Source organism: Pristiophorus japonicus, chromosome 10 (assembly GCF_044704955.1).
Source record: "Pristiophorus japonicus isolate sPriJap1 chromosome 10, sPriJap1.hap1, whole genome shotgun sequence".
Taxonomy (NCBI): domain Eukaryota; kingdom Metazoa; phylum Chordata; class Chondrichthyes; family Pristiophoridae; genus Pristiophorus; species Pristiophorus japonicus.
In genome coordinates this window covers 102,257,331-102,266,714 of record NC_091986.1, presented here as the reverse complement: position 1 = coordinate 102,266,714, position 9,384 = coordinate 102,257,331, and the positions used below count along the sequence as shown (strand labels likewise).

General features: G+C 45.5%; 1 protein-coding gene across 2 annotated transcripts in view; it reads left to right on the top strand.

Moving 5' to 3' along the window:
• Positions 1-299: 299 nt before the first annotated feature.
• amotl1 (angiomotin like 1) overlaps positions 300-9,384 on the top strand; it is a 266,649-nt gene continuing 257,564 nt past the window's right edge. For both annotated transcript variants that reach the window (XM_070891965.1, XM_070891964.1), the window contains exon 1: positions 300-314. The gene's annotated coding sequence lies outside the window, so the exon portion shown is untranslated. The remainder of the gene's footprint in view (positions 315-9,384) is intronic.

Here is a 9,384-nt window from a genome sequence, read left to right as displayed (position 1 = left end):
CCTTAAGCATCATATAACCCATTAATCATTTTAAAGATGTAAGGATGTGTTTAGCAATCTAATCACCAGTTGGAGAGTGAATCAGTATATGCATGAAGCAATGCTTCCAGCTAAAGGCAATTTCAACCAACATACCTCAAACAGACACAAGTCCAGACATTGCTGCATACCTCTGAAAGAGCTGCCTCATTAGTTGGCTCATAATCGGTTACTCAAGCTATGAGTTCATTGTTTGTTTTAAATGCTGTGGATTGTACAGCAGATGATCTTATTAAACCTTTATCATCAAAATCGCTATATTTGTTTCTTACAAGGTAAGAAAATGAAAATGGGGTTTGTACCTAGATGTATCAAGCAATACTTGGTGTTCGATGATGGTTGAGTTTTTGTTATTCCATGATTTGAGAACAGAAAGAAGAAACGGAGCTTGTGAATGGTGCCTTCTGATTGTAAAACTGCGACCATTGCCTTTTCTTATGAGTTTAGAGAGGTTTTTATTAGGCCTTGGTCAGAAGTTTAAGAAGGCAAGCATATCCCTTAATAAGGTTGTAGTTTAAAAATTACTTCCATTGGAATGTGGTGTTACTAAATAAACATTTCTTGGGATAAGGTGTTGAGGAGTGGAATTGAAGTATGCTATTGCTTAACACTGTGTTGCAAAATGAGTTGCGTTTATTTTTGTAACTTGGCTGTCTCCAGAAGAGAATATAAACAGTTTATAATAAATAAGTCCGCAGTTCATTGAAGTTGTGCATGCATGTTTTGATACGTTTTTAGGAATAATTTAACAGAGTATATTTAGATCATGTTTTTGAATAAGCCTGAATCCCTATAGTCTCTATTCCTCATAAGCTTATAGAGTTTCTATGATGCATTTAATTGCTCAAAATATACCATTCTGAAAGCATTCTGTTCTACTTTGCTATTGGGTATTATACTTACTGTTTTGCTGTTCAACAATCACAGACTCTATTCCAGTTCAGCTATTGTAGAAGTTCCATGTTGTCTCTTGTTGTATTTTGATTTATTATTCTAATATGGCTATAAACCACATAGTACTGGAACACAAAGGCCTGTTCATTACTGATGTGGTGGATAATCCCTTTCATAAATATGCCTGCACCAATTTGATTTTTTAATTCGATTTCACTTAGACTCTACTGGTAACTGCGGTCTACTGGCCAGCCAATCATGTCACAAGCAGTTAATTAACTGTCTGCTAAGAGCAATTATGTATGATTTGCTCAGTGTGAAAGTTGAGCTCTAAAACTTCATACCTGTTTATTTAACAAAACCACGTAATGTGAGTTAGCTAGGCAGGGGGAAAATCAACCAGCTTTCATCCTGTCTACTATCCCATGTCCCCGAGGAAGGCTGTATGTGCATAAACATTGGATGAGGGCATTCTGGAATGTAAAGAGGAACCCTGGCTTCTATTCTCCACTGCCAACTGTCTTTTTAAACCCCTCTCGCCAGTCTCCATCCTCACTTCTGACAATAAATGTGAGGAACTCATGCACTTCATTGTCTCTAAGATTGAGACTGAAAATGTCTGTAAGCTTGTAATGTTTGTAGCTCCACACTGTGGATGTGGACGTATTGTGTACTGCAACTGCAGAGTTAATAATTAAACAGAACCGGGCAGATTCCAGAGGCTTCTGAGTGAGAGCTGCCTGCCATGTAGGAAGCTGTGTGTACTGTGCTCTGTGAAGATATCACATTTGGTGGCGAGATGGGTTTTTTCAGATGATTTAAAGCTTAAATTTTGTTGGTGAAGGATTCAGCCAGTCGACAGAGAGACTTTGGAAGTTTCTATCTTTGGAAAAAAGCTACAAAATCCGTGGTAAAATACAGCACTCAGTGTGAACAGCTAGAGATTACAATGGCAGCACCCGCAGGTGTAATGGGACATTTGGGGGAATATAGACACAACTGGGAACGTTTTAAAGCGTATGTGGATCGGCTCGAAATATATTTCACTGCAAATGACATAATCGAAGTTCCAGACAATGCAGTCCAGAACAGGGCTGTGTTGGAACGTAAGAAAGCAATTTGCTTATCGGAGGCAGGTCCGGCCTTGTAAATCTGCTTGTGCCTGATGAGCCAAAGGACACAACGCTTAAAGAGATTTTAACGAAGCTGGAGCAGCACTATAACCCCAAACCATTAGAAATTGCTGAAAGCTATCGTTTTGGGATTCGAAATCAAAAGGCTGATGAAAGTATCAGTGATTACATCGTAGCATTAAAAAAGCTATCGATGCACTATAATTTTGGAAACTTTCAAAACCGAGCATTACGGGATTGTTTTATTTGTGGGGTGAAAAATGATGCGCTCAGAAGGAAGTTATTTATGACAGATGACTTGACTTTTGAGATTGCTTGTCAGACAGCGAGGTCGATGGGCATGGCCGAACAATATTCCAGAGAATTAAATAATAATTACGGTCGTCAATCAACCGAGGTAAATCACTTGCAGGTTCAAAGTAAAAGACGGTGGGGGCCCAAAGTATCAGAAACTGGAAATTCTAACATAGCGTCGAAGTCATGCTATAGGTGCCTGGGACAACACATTGCTCAAAGTTGTCTATACATGAAGGCAGAGTGTTTCTTCTGCAGAAAGACTGGGCATCTTGCGAAGGGTAAACCAGATTTTGCAAGGTATTGAAGGGGTAGTATGTTATTTGGATGACATACTAATTTCAGCACCAAATAGGCAAATTCATAATAACATGTTGAATGAAGTCCTCAAACGGCTAGAGAAGCACAGAGTATGCGTGTCTGCTCGTAAGTGTGAGTTATTTAAAAACTCAGTGGAGTACTGAGGGTACAGAGTAGACAAAGATGGTTTACATCCAACCATGGAAAAATTGGATGCAATTAAAAATGCACCCATTCCTAGGAAAGTCACTGAACTTCGTTCATTCTTGGGTCTTGTAAAACGTGCCCTCATAAAACAAATTTTAGATCCAAATCCAAGGAAACGAGCTAATTTAGCTAATTTTTTGATTACATATTGAAATACTCCTCATACAACTACAGGTAGAACACCAGCAGAGTTGTTTCTCAAATGACAGCCACAAACCAGATTCTTGTTGTTAAAACCAAATTTGGCACAGTCCGTAGAAGAGACAGAATTAAGACAGAATGAGAATCATGATAGAGGTAGAGTAAAAGAGAGAAGTGTGAAATTAAACCAGAAGGTGAGAGTGAAGAACCATCACTATAAATGGTTACAGTGGTTACCAGGAAGAGTGGTGAAGATATGTGGTCCTCGCACATATTTGGTAAAGATGCTTGATAATGGACAGGTTGGGTTTGTTCATGTTGATCATGTTTTACCTACAGACATGGAAGGAGTTGGAGGTGGGAATGATTCAATTATTTCTGACTCATCAGATAGTTTTGATACACCAATAGCAAATCCTAAATCCAAGGTACTGGAAACAAATCCAGGAGAGAATCAGAATGAAAGTCTGAGTCCGAGTCAGGAAAACAAAGAGCCTGAAGTTAGAGTGAGTTCAAATGAAAATCAAGGAAATTCCATGGAGGAAAACGTTCCTCAGGATGAGCCTCGAATGAGTTTGAAATCGACACCATATTTGGAAGGTTCTGTTCGAGAGCGAAGGTATCCTCTTCGAAACAGAAAACAAGCGGTAACGTTAAATTTGTAAATATGGAAAAAAAACATAAGTTTATATCCTGTGTTATATATAAACATGAAAGTTATGTATGATGTTTGTTATAATAACTTCTTCATTAAGGAGGGAGAAGTGTAATGTCTGTAAGCTTGTAATGTTTGTAGCTCCACACTGTGGATGTGGACGTATTGTGTACTGCAACTGCATAGTTAATAATAAACAGAACCAGGCAGATTCCGGAGGCTTCCGATACAGAGCTGCCTGCTGTAGGAAGCTGTATGTGCTGTGCTCTGTGAAGATATCACAAGACTATTGTGTTCCTAACACAGATGAGACTGAACACAGGGAGGTTAAAGTAACAGTGACCTCAGTTTTATTTAGACACTCCAGAGTGAGGAACAGGCCTTAGGGGCGGCTTATATACAGTGCTCCCAAGGGATGCTGGGATTTCTTGGGACTTCAGGGGATGCGCTCCCTGGTGGTGGAACATGGGAGTGCATGCTTTACAGATACACAACATCACTCCCCCCAAAGTCAAAGTGAAAACTATTTAGAAGGTGAGGCGGTCGGGAGCCTTTCTTTCCCTGGTGGACCGCTTCAGTACAAATGTCTGTTCTGGTGTGTTGGCTGTGCCCTCGCTGGGCTAGCATGTTGTTGGCCCTGCAGGACTGCTGGGTGAGCCTGGCCTTGTTGGGCTGTTGGGTTCAATTTCCTGGTCTGGGGTTGTGTCGTTGATCCTTTGGGTGTGTGTTGTGGGCTCGAAAAAGGTGGTGTCTGCTGTGGGTTGTTCAGGACAGTCTGTGACCACAGCCTTGTTTGGTCCAGGTGCTTTCTGCAAATTTGTCCATTGTCTAGTTTGACTACAAATGCCCAACTCCCTTATTTAGCTATCACCGTGCCCGCGATCCACTTGGGACCATGTCCATACATTAGCACATACACAGGGTCAATCAGGTCAATTTCCCATGACACAGTGGCGCGACCATCGTTTACATTTTGTTGCTGCCGCCTGCTCTCTACCTGATCATGCAGGTTGGGGTGAACCAGCGAGAGTCTGGTTTTAAGTGTCCTTTTCATGAGTAGTTCAGCCGGGGGCACCCCTGTGAGCGAGTGGGGTCTCGTGCAGTAGCTGAGCAGTACTTGGGACAGGCAGGTTTGGAGTGAGCCTTCTGTGACTCGTTTAAGGCTCTGTTTGATTGTTTGTACTGCCCACTCTGCCTGCCCATTGGAGGCTGGTTTAAACGGGGCCGAGGGTGGCAAACATGGCCCTCAGGCTTTCAATGGTGGCGGTGGCGGTGCTTCCCGACATTATTTCGCATTCAATCCATTTTGAAAAAGCATCCACCACCACCAGGAACATTTTACTGAGAAACGGGCCCATATAGTCGCCATGGATCCTCGACCATGGTCTGGAGGGCCAGGACCACAAACTTAGTGGTGCCTCTCTGGGCACATTGCTCAACTAAGCACACATGCTGCATTGCCGTACACAAGACTCTAAGTCCGAGTCGATACCAGGCCACCACATGTGGGATCTGGCTATCGCTTTCATCATTACTCTACCTGGGTGTGTGCTGTGGAGATCCGAGATGAACGTCTTCCTGCCCTTTTTCGGGTAGCACTACGCGGTTACCCCACAAAAGGCAGTCTGCCTGAATGTACAGCTCGTCCTTTTGCCGCTAGAACAGCTTGATTAGCTCTTGCATTTCAACGGGGATGCTGGCCCAGCTCCCATGCAGTACACAGTTTTTTACTAGGGACAGCAGAGGATCTTGGCTGGTCCAAGTCCTAATCTGGCGGGCCGTGACAGGTGATTTATCATTTTCAAACGCTTCCATGACCATCAACAAGTCTGCGGGCTGCGCCATTATCAACAAGTTTGCAGGCTGTGCCATTTTCACCCCTGTGGTGGGCAATGGTAGCCGGTTGAGAACATCCGCACAGGTCTCGGTACCTGGCCTGTGGCGGATGGTATAATTATATGCTGATAGCGCGAGTGTCCATCTTTGTATGAGGGCTGAGGCATTAGTATTTATCCCCTTGTTTTCAGCGAACAGGGATATGAGGGGCTTGTGATCGGTTTCCACCTCAAATTTGAGACCAAACAGATATTGATGCATTTTCTTTACGCCGAACACACCGCTAATGCTTCTTTCTCTATCATGCTGTCAGCCCTCTCAGCCTTAGACAAGCTCCTGGAGGCGACAGGTTGCAACTTCCCCGCAACGTTAGCTTGTTGTAATACACACCCGACTCCATACGACGACGCATCACATGCTAGCACAAGTCTTTTACACGGGTTGTACAATACAAGCAGCTTGTGAAGCATAAAATATTTCTGGCTTTCTCAACAGCAATTACTTGTTTTTTTCCCCCATACCCAGTTCTCACCTTTACGCAATAACACATGTAGGGGCTCTAAGAGGGTGCTTAACCCCGGTAGGAAGTTACCAAAATAGTTGAGGAGTCCCAGGAATGACCGCAGCTCTGTGACATTCTGTGGCATGGGCGCGTTCCTGATAGCCCATGTCTTGGTGTCTGTGGGCCGAATATCGTCCGCCGCGATCTTTCTCCCCAAAAACATCACTTCTGTTGCATTTCGACCTCTTCAGACGCAGCCCTACGTGATTCAGTCGCTGGAGGACCTACTCCAGGTTTTGTAGGTGCTCGACGGTGTCCCGGCCCGTGACCAATACGTATTCCTGAAAGACCACTGTGTGTGGTACTGACTTGAGTAGGCTCTCCAGGTTTCTCTGGAAGATCAGTGCAGCCGACCGAATTCGAAACGGGCATCTGTTGTAGATGAACAGTCCCTTGTGTGTGTTGATGCAGGTGAGGCCCTTCAAAGACTCCTCCAGCTCCTGCATCATGTAGGCCAAAGTCAGGTCGAGCTTGGTGAATGCCTTGCCTCCTGCCGGCGTCGCAAATAGGTCGTCTGCCTTAGGTAGTGGGTATTGGTCCTTTAGTGAGAAACGATTAATAGTTACTTTATAATCGCCGCAAATCCTGACCGTGCCATCACTTTTGAGTACTGGAACAATCAGGCTGGCCCACTCGCTGAATTCCACTGGGGAGATGATGCCCTCACGTTGCAGCCTGTCCAGCTCAATTTCCACTCTCTTGCTCATCATGTGAAGTACTGCTCGCGCCTTGTGGTGAATGGGTCATGCCTCTGGGAACAAGTGGATCTGCACCTTCGCCCCGGAACAGTTTCCAATGCCTGGCTCAAAAAGGGAAGGAAATTTGTTGAGAACCTGGGTACATGAGGCCTCATCGACATGTGATAGCGCTCGGATATCATCCCAGTTCCAGCGGATTTTGCCCAGCCAGCTCCTTCCAAGCAGTGTGGGGCCATCGCCTGGGACAATCCAGAGTGGCAGTTCGTGCACCGTGCCCTCATAGGTGACCTTGACCATGGCACTGCCCAGGACAGTGATGAGCTCTTTGGTGTACATTCTCAGTTTCGTGTGGATGGGGCTCAGGGCTGGTCTGAGTGCCTTGTTGCACCACAGTCTCTCAAACATCTTTTTACTCATGATGGTTTGGCTAGCGCCAGTGTCCAGTTCCATAGCTACGGGTAAGCCATTCAATTTTACGTTTAGCATTATAGGTGGATATTTTGTCAAAAATGTATGCACCCTGTGTACTTCAGCATCTGTCTCCTCTCTCTGAGGCTCGAAATTGCTTTGATCCACCATGGACCGATATTCCTCTGCCACGTGGTGGTTAGCAGGTTTTGCAGAGCTTGCAGCTCATCTGCAAGCTCGTTGGAGGTGCCCCATTGTTCCACAGCTCTTGCAAACATACCCTTTGAAGCGGCATGAATAGGCTGAATGGAAGTCTCCACAATGCCAACAAGGTGTGAATTGCCTTGCATTCATTCTTTGTTGCAGACTCTGAGTCATCTGGGTCACCTGAGGCCTGCTGGCAGTTGCAGACTCATAGTTTCTGCCCTGTACATTTCTGCTCGCAAACACTGTTCCAGTTATTTTATGAACATTGCTAGCACTTGTGTGCTGAGAGTTTTGTTTGATGTTATCACTGGTGGACATAAACATCTGTGCTATAGCAATGGCCTTACTGAGGGTTGGTGTCTCTACAGTCAAAAGTTTTCGTAGGATAGTCTCGTGGCCAATGCCCAGTACAAAAAAGTCTCTGAGCATCTGCTCCGCGTAGCCATCAAACTCACATTGTCCTGCAAGTCGCCTTAGCTCGGTGACGTAGCTTGCCACTTCCTGATCTTCAGATCGCTGACACGTGTAGAACCGATACCTCGCCATCAGCACGCTCTCCCTCGGGTTAAGACGCTCCCGAACCAGTATACACAGCTCCTCATATGACTTATCTGTGGGTTTCACCAGAGCCAGAAGATTCTTCATGAGGCTGTAGGTCGGTGCCCCGCAGACCGTGAGGAGGACCGCTCTCCTTTTTGCAGCACTTCCTTCTCTGTCCAGCTCGTTGGCTACAAAGTACTGGTCTAGCCATTCGACATAGGCTTCCCAGACCTCACCCTCCGAGAACTTCTCCAGGATGCCCACAGTTTTCTGCATCTTTGCGTTGGATTCGTATACTCGTCGCCAGTTATTATGTTCCCAACACAGATGAGACTGCACACAGGGAGGTTGAAGTAAAAGTGACCTCAGTCTTTATTAAGACTCTCCAGAGTGAGGAACAGGCCTTAGGGGCTGGCTTATATACAGTGCTCCAAAGGGATGCTGGGATCCCTTGGGACTTCAGGAGATGCGCTCTCTGGCAGTGGAGCATTGGAGTGCATGCTTTACAGATACACAACAGAGACCATCTGTTCGGCCGCTTCTGCCTCTTCCCTTCCTTCCCCGAGCCCACTGGGCCAAATTTCTTCCAAGGAAACACCCTTCCCTAGCCCTGGCCTCACATTTTTCTCAGTTTCTCTCCAATTTCCCCTCATGACCTTTCCGAGCTCATCCTGTCTTTGAGACCCACTTCCTACTCCCTTGACCCTATACCCACCAAACTGCTGACCACCTAACTTTCTTTTCTGACTCCCATGTTGGCTGATATTGTTAACGGTTCTCTCCTCAGGCACTGTTCCCCTCTCCCTCAAATCTGCCATCATCACCCTTCTCCTCAAAAAAAGAACCTTCGACCTCTCCATCCTTGCAAACTACCACCCCATCTCCAACCTCCCTTTCCTCTCCAAAGTCCTTCCATGTGTTTTCACCTCCCAAATCCGTGGCCATCTTTCCTGTGATTCCATGTTTGAATTCCTCCAATCCAATTTCCGCGCCTGCCACAATACTGAAATGGCTCTCATCAATGTCACAACTGACATCCGTTGTGACTGTGACAAAGGCAAACTATCCCTCCTTGTCCTTCTTGACTTGTCTGCAGTCTTTGACACAGTTGACCACTCCACCCTTCTTGAACGCCTCTCCACCGTCGTCAAGCTGGGTGGGACTGCACTTGCCTGGTTCCATTCTTCTCAATCTAATCGCAACCAGAGAATCACCTGCAACAGCTTCTCTTCCTGCCCCCGCTTTGTTACCTCTGATGTCCCCCAAGGATCTATCCTTGGCCCCCTTCTATTTCTCATCTACATGATGCCTCTTGGCAACATCATCTGAAAATACAGTGTCAGTTTCCACATGTACACTGATGACACCCACCTCTACCTCACTACCACTTCTCTTGACCCCTCCATGGCCTCTAAATTGTCAGACTGCTTGTCTGACATCCAGTTCTGGATGAGCAGAAATTTTCTCCAA